The 10,000-nt window shown below is 35.1% G+C and overlaps 1 protein-coding gene across 9 annotated transcripts in view; it reads right to left on the reverse strand.

Annotated features, from left to right (window-relative positions):
- Window positions 1-10,000, reverse strand: part of LOC106868354 (N-acetylated-alpha-linked acidic dipeptidase 2) — a 1,027,134-nt gene that overhangs the window by 626,390 nt on the left and 390,744 nt on the right. The window lies entirely within an intron of this gene.

Below are 10,000 nucleotides of genomic sequence, written 5' to 3' on the forward strand. Positions count from 1 at the left end.
ATATATATATATATATATATATATATATATAATGAGCTATGCAAGAATGTATATGAAGGATATTTTAGGAAAGAAAATTATTTAAAAAAGCATAAATTACAATGAGAAACTAAAATAAATATCCAGTATTTTCAAAATAAACCAAAACAAACTAATAAAAAATAGGCAAAATAAAAATGAAATTAAATTATAATAAAGAAAATCAGTGTAAGTTTAAAACAGATTAATTTGTTTTCTGAGGTTTTTAGAATTTCATGCAAAGCAGGCATAAAGTCAACCTGTTAAAACAGTATGATTACTGGTACTCAGACTTCAACACAAAATGATGCATACCCAAAACAGATAAAATAAATAAAGCGTTTAATCTGCATAGCTGCACGGTTATGTGGTTATATATGGCTACTAGTAAAACAAGGAGCTTATTTAGGGAAGACATGTCACTTCAATGGTCACAAAGAAAGAAAATTTAAAAGATTCAGTTATTTCTAATGGAATTGGAAATGAGGACTTCATGACACTGGCCGAGATCTCTAAAGCAGGAGTCCCCCAAACACCAGGCCATAGACCAGTACCAGCCCATGGATCATTTGGTACAGAGACACACAAAAAGAATAAATTTATATATATATATATAAATATACTTCAATGTAATAGTAGAAATAAAATGAATAATGTATGATATAATTGCATTTGTATTATATAGGTAATAATAACTGAGATGGCAAGCTGACAGAATTGTTCATGCACCAGACAAAATGTTAAGCATTTTGTCCCATCTTTACATTCTGAGTTCTAATTCTGCTGTTGACCTTGCCTTTCATCCATCTGGGGTTGATTAAATAAGTACCAATCAAGTATAAGGATCGATGTAATTGACTTCCCCTTTCCTCAAAAACTGCTAGCACTGTGCCAAAATTTGAAACCATTCTTGATGTAATAATTAAATAATTCACTTTATTTTTGTTATGAACATGATCCCCTGGTCCATGGAAATAACTGCCTTGCATGAAACCAGTCCATGGACCAAGACACTGCTCTAAATTATATTTGTAACATGGCTCTCTAGAATCTCAAAAACACTGGTATTTAATTGAAGAGAAAAGTTAACCGATTCAGCACTCAACAATACTGTGATATATTGCATAGAAATTGGGGAGGTGAATGTGAAGAGACCATGAACATGAAAAACATGAACAGAACTTGTGAAAATAGAGAGAGAAATAAAAAAACTAGCCAGATTTTCTACTATAGATAGCATTTTAGTAGCTTTTCCTTATTAACAACAAGAGAGTATCATCAAAGCACTAACAACAGTGGTAGTATGAAAGAGAAAAAGAGTATGAAATGGGAAATGTGTTTGTTGATGCTATTCGATTTACTTGTAGTTTAAGAAAGAAATGATATATCCAAACCGATGAATATTTGTTCAAATTTTAATGTATGATATAAAGGAGAAATGACAAGTACATAACTGTTTGGCAGCCAAAGGAGTGAAGATGTCCAAGAATAATCACGTTCTTTATTGATCCTCACTTCAGACAGAAAAAATAGGAAATATCTAAGACAGCCAACAGGAAATTGTATCTGCTTGTGTGTGGGCACATGTTTGTGTTAAACTTATAACTAATGGAGGGTACAGTTTCTGAGCAAAAGATAACAAAGGCACACTAAGTCGATTTGATGAACAACAGTCAATAGATTTTTATAGCAGTGATTATCTCTCTCTCATCTCTGTCTTCCCATCGTTTCTTCTTCTCTTGAGAGAGAAAGAGAGGAAATAATGTTCACTTCTATAATAAGCTCAACCATGCCTAATCCTTATATTATTTTCTCAGGTGATAGATTTTGTAATATTACTGGTGTTAGACTGAACAACTAAAACAAATACTACCATAGCAACTGTACTTTTCGTTACTTAACATTAGAGAAGGTGACAAGCTGGCAGAATTATTTACATTTGATGGATATTTGTCCTCATCTTGTTTGTTGTAAATAATGTACATAATTCCTCATCTCTTAAATATAGAAGTGGCAGAATTGTTAGCACACTGGACAAAATGTTTTGCAGCATTTTGTCTGTCTTTACGGTCTGAGTTCAAACTCCACCAAGATGCACTTTGCCTTTCGTCCTTTCGGGGTCAATAAAATAAGTACCAGTTAAACACTGGGGCTGATATAATTGACTTACTCCCTCCCTGAAATTGCTGGCTTTGTGTCAATATTTTAAAACAATATTAGAGAGGGTATTGATCATTTTGTAAAATCACATGCCTTCAAATATGCTGAATTTAGGAAAATTCCTCACATGCATACACTCAAGCACACACATGCATGTGCATACACTCAAGCACACACATGCATGTGCATACACTAAAGCGCACACATGCACACATACACACAAAAATATATAGGCACAAGCATGGCTGTATTGTAAGAAGTTTACTTTCTAATCACATGGTTCTGTGAACAGTCATACTGTGTGGTACCTTGAGCAAGTGGCATCTACTACAGTCACAGGCTGACCAAAACCATGTGAGTGGATTTGTTACATAGAAACTGAAAGAACCTTGTTGTATATACATATATATATATATATATATATACATATATATATATATATATATATATATATATATATATATATATATATATACACACACACACATACAGGGTGGCCAGATGTCACGAAGGAGTTTCAATATTTAATAACTTTTTAAATAATTATCTAATTTTTATTTTATTTCAGATTTATTTGAAGAAAACCCTAAACTTTAAGCCAAGAAAAGTACACATATATTGAAATTTTATCACCAAAACAAAGGATCAATAATTCAGATTCAATGAGCATATCATCGTCATTATGGAACAATGAATTGTCCAAGTGAACCAATGGTCACGCGATTAATTGGTTGTTTTGAAGATCAAGGATCAGTAAGTAACATTCCAAGAATAGGCAGACCTCACTCCATTAGAAATGAAGCCATGGTTAGATGTGTGAGGGAGAGCATTGAAGAAGACCTGACAGCATCAATGTGAAGACACTCTGGACAAGATGGAGTCTGCAGGACATCACTCCAACGAATTTTTTTAAAAATGAACCTTTTTCTGAACGAACCAGATTATGCTGCTAGATTACAATATGCAACAAGATTCCAACAATTGGTAAGAGAAGATCCATCTTGTTCTCCAGATCTAACTACTCCAGACTTTTTTTTTCTATGGGGCTATCTTAAGGAAAAAGTTATGTCAACAAGCGTCAAACAATTGCAGATCTTAAAATTAACATTAGGACAGAAATAAGATCATTGGTTCCACAAACGTTAAGGGCTGTTATGGAAAACGCCTTAGAACGAGAATGTTTATGCAAATTGGAAAATGGATGTCATCCTTCACAACTCCTTTTTCTATAACTTACCTACTAAAATATCAAGATTTTTAAACAAAATAAACGAGGTATTAAATACTGAAACCCCTTCATAACTTCTGCGCCACCCATATATGTGTGTGTGTGTGTGTGTGTGTGTGTCTGTGTGGTGTGTCTTTGTTTGTTTCAACACCACCACCACCACCACCACTTATTGGTAAATGGTGGTTGGTTTGTTTACATCCCTGCAGCTGAGTAAGTTGGCAAAAGTAACTGATAGAACAAGTATCAAGCCATAAAATAAAAGTGTTAGGATCAATTTGTTCAGCTAAACCCTTTTAAGGCAGTGCCCTAACTGGGCAACATTCTATCATCTGAAACAAATAAAAAACAAAAGATATCCTCAGAATCATCATCACCATCATCATTATTGTCATTTTAATACTCATTGTCCCATGGATCAGACAGAATTCTAAGATGCAGATTTTCCATGGCTGAATTGTCTGCAAGTAAGCTGATATTTCTTCATTCTAAGGTGGTGAATCAGTGTGGTACTATAATGTGACAAGGTTTGATCTTGAATTACAGCTACATTCCACATACTTTCACCTACAAAAATTTCACTCTGCCTAGCTGAAGAAGTTTTACAGTAGAACTGAACCTCAGACCAAAGAATTGCAAGGTGAAATTCTTAACCCCTTGGCTATGCCTGCATACATGCAGAACAATAATTAGACACTGAAATTTCACACTGTTGTAGCATAAAGAGTTAATGCGAAACTTTGAGCAATGACAGTGAGAAATTTCAGTTTTCAATTTTTATCTCTATTAATTTTATTTCTTGTATTGTACACTCTTCCCAGATAATTGTGTATTTAAGACACAGACACACAGACAATTAATTATTAGCACAAATTTGTGTCTTTGGCAAAATATACACTATTTGCTTCAGTAAGGCATCACTATAAGCAGAATGTAACAAATTCAAATCTTGAGAAATCAGTATTTAAAAGTGTGCATTTCTATGATACGCTTACTTTAGCACTTTGTGCAACTAATTGAATTAACAGAATATTCCAAACCATACACAATAACAAACTATTACTAACAGATTAAACAAATGAAGAACTGTTTGATTTGGTACAATTAAAGCTTACACGGAAAGAAAACTAGATAAATGTGATGATTGTGTTTATTAAGAGTAAAAAAGAAAAAAAAAATTAAGTAAACAAAGAAAAAGTGATCATGGGGAGTGACGTGATTGAAGTTCAGTTTAATCTTCTGTAACATAACACTTGCAGAAAAATGTTAAATGTTTGTTATCAAATTGAGAGGTAAATTACACGACACTGGGTGTCTACTTTCAGCTAGACAGACTGAGCCTATCCAGAAATAAATGTTTTGCCTATAGACACATTGCAGGGCCCATGATAGGAGAGGATCACCAAACTAATAAGCTGGTTGTCCAATACCCTTTCAGTTCAACCATATGAAATCTCATTGCTTTTATTAGTGAATGGAAAGTTAAGACATTGAAGTATTTCCCAAAAGAATAAATGACATAAGAAAAACAGTTAGGGAATTGAGTAAGTTTGCAGTGTAAATACAAAAAACAAGCTTAACCCACACACTACTGTAGTAGCCCTCACAAAACATAATAATAATAATAATAATAATAATAATAATAATAATAATTTCTAAATGATTGCAGATCTTTAACTGATAAAGAATAGAACAACTTATAGGATGTATATCAGCAAGGAAATCGGTTCAATTCCATAGTGAAAACAATGTAGGAAAAAATTGGTATCGATTTGAAAACTTTCCAGAAGTGTCTGTAAGAGTATAACCCATAAGAAAAGACATAAAGAAGAAGAGAAAAAAAAAAAGTCATGCAAAATAGATTGAAAGCAAGTGTGCTGAAGATAATAGCCTCAGATAAGACACTAGACTACCAAAATTTTTTTGCATTGAAAGATGAGAATTTCAAGTGGCATATGATTTTGGGAAGAGTTACTTGAACGTTTACCTCTTCTAAACATTTACCAGCAGAGTGGTAAAGAAGAAAAGTAAAACGAAAATTCTTATCTTATAAAATGGATGAGATATTTTTTTGCTGGCAAATGGGGTGTAAATACTGAAAAATACAGTGTGCATGCGTGTGTGTGTTTGTTAAAATGAAGTAATGTGGTATTTTACTGACAAAATGCAGTAGCTATGTTTGATACAGTTAAGTTTGTGTTTGTGATTGTTTGTGGTGGGGTCAGACCCAGTCGAGCAGATTCTATGGAACAATCCTCCAATGAGCTTTTCTAAAGTAAATATCATTATATCACTAAAAATCATCAAAGGAGTTATTAAAGCAATAAATTAAGTTTACATCTATTACCAAAACAAAACAAAGCAAAAAAAAAAAACAGGAATAAAACATCGACAATATTTTCTCTTTAGATTATGGTAACTGTTGTTTTTGTAAGAACTTTAAACACAGAAACCAATTTTCCAACCATAATATTTCTGGAACATCACTTCAGACCTAGTCACTCCTCTTGTTACAGTAATAGACTGTTCCTCTGGATTTGCCAGTCTTCACATATTTCATACTAATTTTTACTTCCATTCCAACACAGTTTCACTTCCTGAGGGAATCTCTATGTGGTCTCTGAATTTGCTTGAAATAACAGCTAAATTTCCTTCTATTCACAGGCTTATTGTCATTAAAAATGGATGGGGGTGGTGGATAATGTGGTCTGGGGTTTCCAGCACATGTAAAAAAGATGTGGTGGTCATTACTGGAGTGCATTTGTTCATATATCTATTTAATCAGAGTTGACTTGGGGTTAAATCTCATTCCAAAACTGGATCCTTCTAGAACTCCGTTTCTACTTAGGTATTTTCATCTTTTCACTAATAATATTCAGACTCTTTCAGTCTGTCCCAGTTATCAACTAGCCCTATAAACATAGCTCCTGTTTTCTATTATATTTTCACACAAGTTCTCCAACTTACCCTAATGAATGGAACCAAAAAAAAAAAGTCAAATGATGAAGAAACCAACCTAAAGAATATGATGTTGAAAAGAAAAGAAAAGAAAAAAAGAAAGCACTAAAGAAATATCAACACATTTTTCTTTCCTTTGGTTCAACATTTCCTGAATGTTTTAAGCACAAGATGTAAAGTGACAAATAGACATTTCTAGATCTCAAGGGAAGACACATACTTGATTAAAATTAAGATCAAATATACTTTAAAATAAGTATTTCTATGTTTCAATGAATACAATCTCTGTGTTGAGATATGTCAATAAATTCTCTTGTGTAAGCAACTTGGAAAACGAATAAATAAACAAACACAGACCACAAAGGAGGAAGTTGTGGTGCACACAGCAATTCATATTTTTAACTTTAGTACAAATACCATATATTTGCAGAGAAGTGCTAAAAGTTGACTGGATTGACTCCTGTACATGACTGATAATTTATTTGATCTACCCTGAAGGCTTAAAGGAAGAAAAGAATTAGCGTGATTTGAACTCACACTGTAATCAGAGGGAACTAAATACTAAAAGGTCATTGCTGTGATAATAGCCATAACAACAATGGTGATGTCACCTTTCTCAGGGACATGCTCATTTACAGAGATGTAAAAGATGAAAGCCAAAATGCTTGGCATCATTATCGAGGACAAGAACAACAAGCAGTACCTACATATGACATTGGCAATGGAATCTCTAAGAAATACTTCTGTGAAAGTCACAGAGAATCTGACCACGTACAAAGACCTGTAGATCAAAATCAATGCGATGAGTAATATGGGAATATCAAATAATATCAGAAGACCCATCAAGCCAAGTGGTATCACAGTTATGGCTGATGCCAGTGTTGTGTAACTGGCACTCATGCTGGTGGCACATAAAAAGGCACCCTTCGAATTTTGGGCCTCAAAGTGTCAGTGACAAGTGACCAAGACCTTTGGTAATATGCCGTGCTTGAGAAGAAGTGTCAAGCCAAGTGAGATCATAGTTGTGGCGAATGCTGGTGTTTCATAACTGGCACCCACACTAGTGACATGTACAAAACATCCACTAAACTCTTGGAGAAGTTGGTGCTAGGAAGGACATCCAACTGTAGAAATCATACCAATCAGATCAAAACCTGGTGCAGCTCTCCAGCTTACCAGTTTTTAGTCAAACCATCCAACCCATACCAGCATGGAAAATGGATGTTAAATAATGATGATGATGGTCACCAGAGCTCTAGGACTCATGGAAAAGCGAATGGAAAAGTTAACAGACTGAATCCCATGTAACATCAATATGTACGTAGTCCAGAAGAATTCCCTGTTGGAAACAACCCACATATTATAGAGTGCTGTCAATCAAGTATCTTCCTTGAGTACAACTGAGGAATTGATTTGAACCTGACTCTATGAGATGTAAAATAAGAAACATAAAAGGAATAATATGAGTGATTCTAATACAGGCACAAGACCAGAAATTTGGAAGATGATGGTTAGTCAGTAGAATCAACCCCAGTAACTGACTACAAAAGGATGAAAGGCAAAATTGGCTTCAGTGGAATTTAAACACAAAACACAACAAATACCATAAAGCATTTTTTCCAGTGCTTCAACGATTCAAATAATAATGATAATCCTTTCTACCAAAGGTAGAAGGCTTGAAATTTTGGAGGAGGGGACTAGTCGGTTACATCAACTCTAGTGTTTCATCATCATTTAATGTCCGCTTTCCATACTGGCATGGGTTGGATGATTTAGCTGAGGACTGGCAAGCCAGGAGCTGCACCGGGCTCCAATCTGATCTGGCAAGGTTTCTACAGATGGATGCCCTTCCTAACACCAACCACTCTTAGAATGTAGTGGGCACTTTTTACGTGCCACTGGCACAGGAGCCAGTCCATTGGGAGTGGCACCGACCACGAGTGCCAGTTAGGTGGTATTGGCACCAGCTATGACAATGATTTCACTTGATTCAACAGGTCTTCTCAAGCACAGCATATTTCCCATTGATTGAAGGGTACTCTTAAATGGGCTGGTTATGTGACACTGGCCTAGGTCATGGCTACGATTTCACTTGGCTTGCCAGGTCCTCTTTCAGTGGTACTTAATTTATCGACCCCCTAAAGGACGAAAGGCAAAGTCAACTATGGTGGAATTTGAACTCAGAACATAAAGATGGACAAAATACCACTAAGCATTTTGCCCAGCATGCTAATGATTCTGCAAGCTCACTGCCTTACACTAATGACAACAACAATAATAATAATAATTTGTTCAGCTATAGGAACAAGGCCTGAAATTTTGTGGGAGATTACAATGATCCCGGCACTCACTTGGTATTTATTTTTATTGACCCCAAAAAGATGTAAGACAAAGTCAACATAGGTAGAATTTGAACTCAGAATGTAAGGTAGATGAAATGCTGCTAAGCATTTTGTTTGGCATGCGAACAATTCTGTGGGCAGTGAAAATTATGACAAGGAATTACCGGAATGACACAAGAGAGTGGCTTATGATTAAACTCATAAACTGGAACAATTCAAATCCTCAAGAATTAAGAGTTGATTTTTGAAAACTGAAGCAAAATTTTTCATTGAATTTTTCTACTATATTCCTAACAAAACCAGCCTGTTATCTATTATTTATTGATAGTTATACTGATACTGTGAATACAAGAATTATTATTTTAGAATAACTGAGAATACAATTTCACTGAGAAGATACATCAGAAATAAATTTATCTCACCCTTTTTTTTTTTTATAAATATTTCTCATACCATTAAAATATTTGCAGCAGATGGTTTTTACAATATTCAACTTGGTTCAATGTCAGTTATGAGTTATCAGCTAAAAAGCTTTTAAATTGACATTATATATACTTACTACAGCAATTTCTCTACAAAGTGTGCTAGTTGTCATGTGAGATTGTATTCTGTATGTTTTACATATAATGTCAGTCAGTCATCCAGTGTTTTAAATCCAGGTTTTGTCCCCATTAACGGGGTGGCTGGATCTACTTCAGTGCCATAGCAGCCACCCTCACACCATCTCGCCCTATTTTGGGCGTCCTCCCTTCTCAAGCCAACTCCCCACCAATCTCCTCCTCCAACTGTCCCCTACACATTTTCTCAGTCTACCTCACTTTCTCAGTCCATTTACCTCAAATTCAAGCACTCTCCTCAGAACATGCTCCTCATCTATTCTCAATACATGCCCATACCACTGTACTCCATTCGCCCTTGCTAGCTGTTCCACCAATTCCTCCAGCCCCTGTATCCCCATCAAGTCCTCAGTTTTTATCTTATCAAACAACTTCACTCCACACACTTCTCTCACCATTGCACTCTTGGTCCTTCTCAAAATTGCCATCTCTCTCTCTCCTTAATCATGTCTCACTCCCATACAGCATTGCAGCTCTCGCGTAACTCCTATAGACCATTCCTTTCATCTTCAATGAGAACCTTTTCCCATATAACAATACTCCACATTCCCTGAACTTCACCCAGTCAAGTCTCGCTCTTGCTGTCACAGCTGCTTCACATCCACCACTTATATCCACCCTATTTCCCAAATAACAAAACCCTCTCACCATTCCCACCTTGTCACATAGCATTTCTA

This window comes from Octopus bimaculoides, chromosome 9 (assembly GCF_001194135.2).
Source record: "Octopus bimaculoides isolate UCB-OBI-ISO-001 chromosome 9, ASM119413v2, whole genome shotgun sequence".
Classification (NCBI taxonomy): Eukaryota; Metazoa; Mollusca; class Cephalopoda; order Octopoda; family Octopodidae; genus Octopus; species Octopus bimaculoides.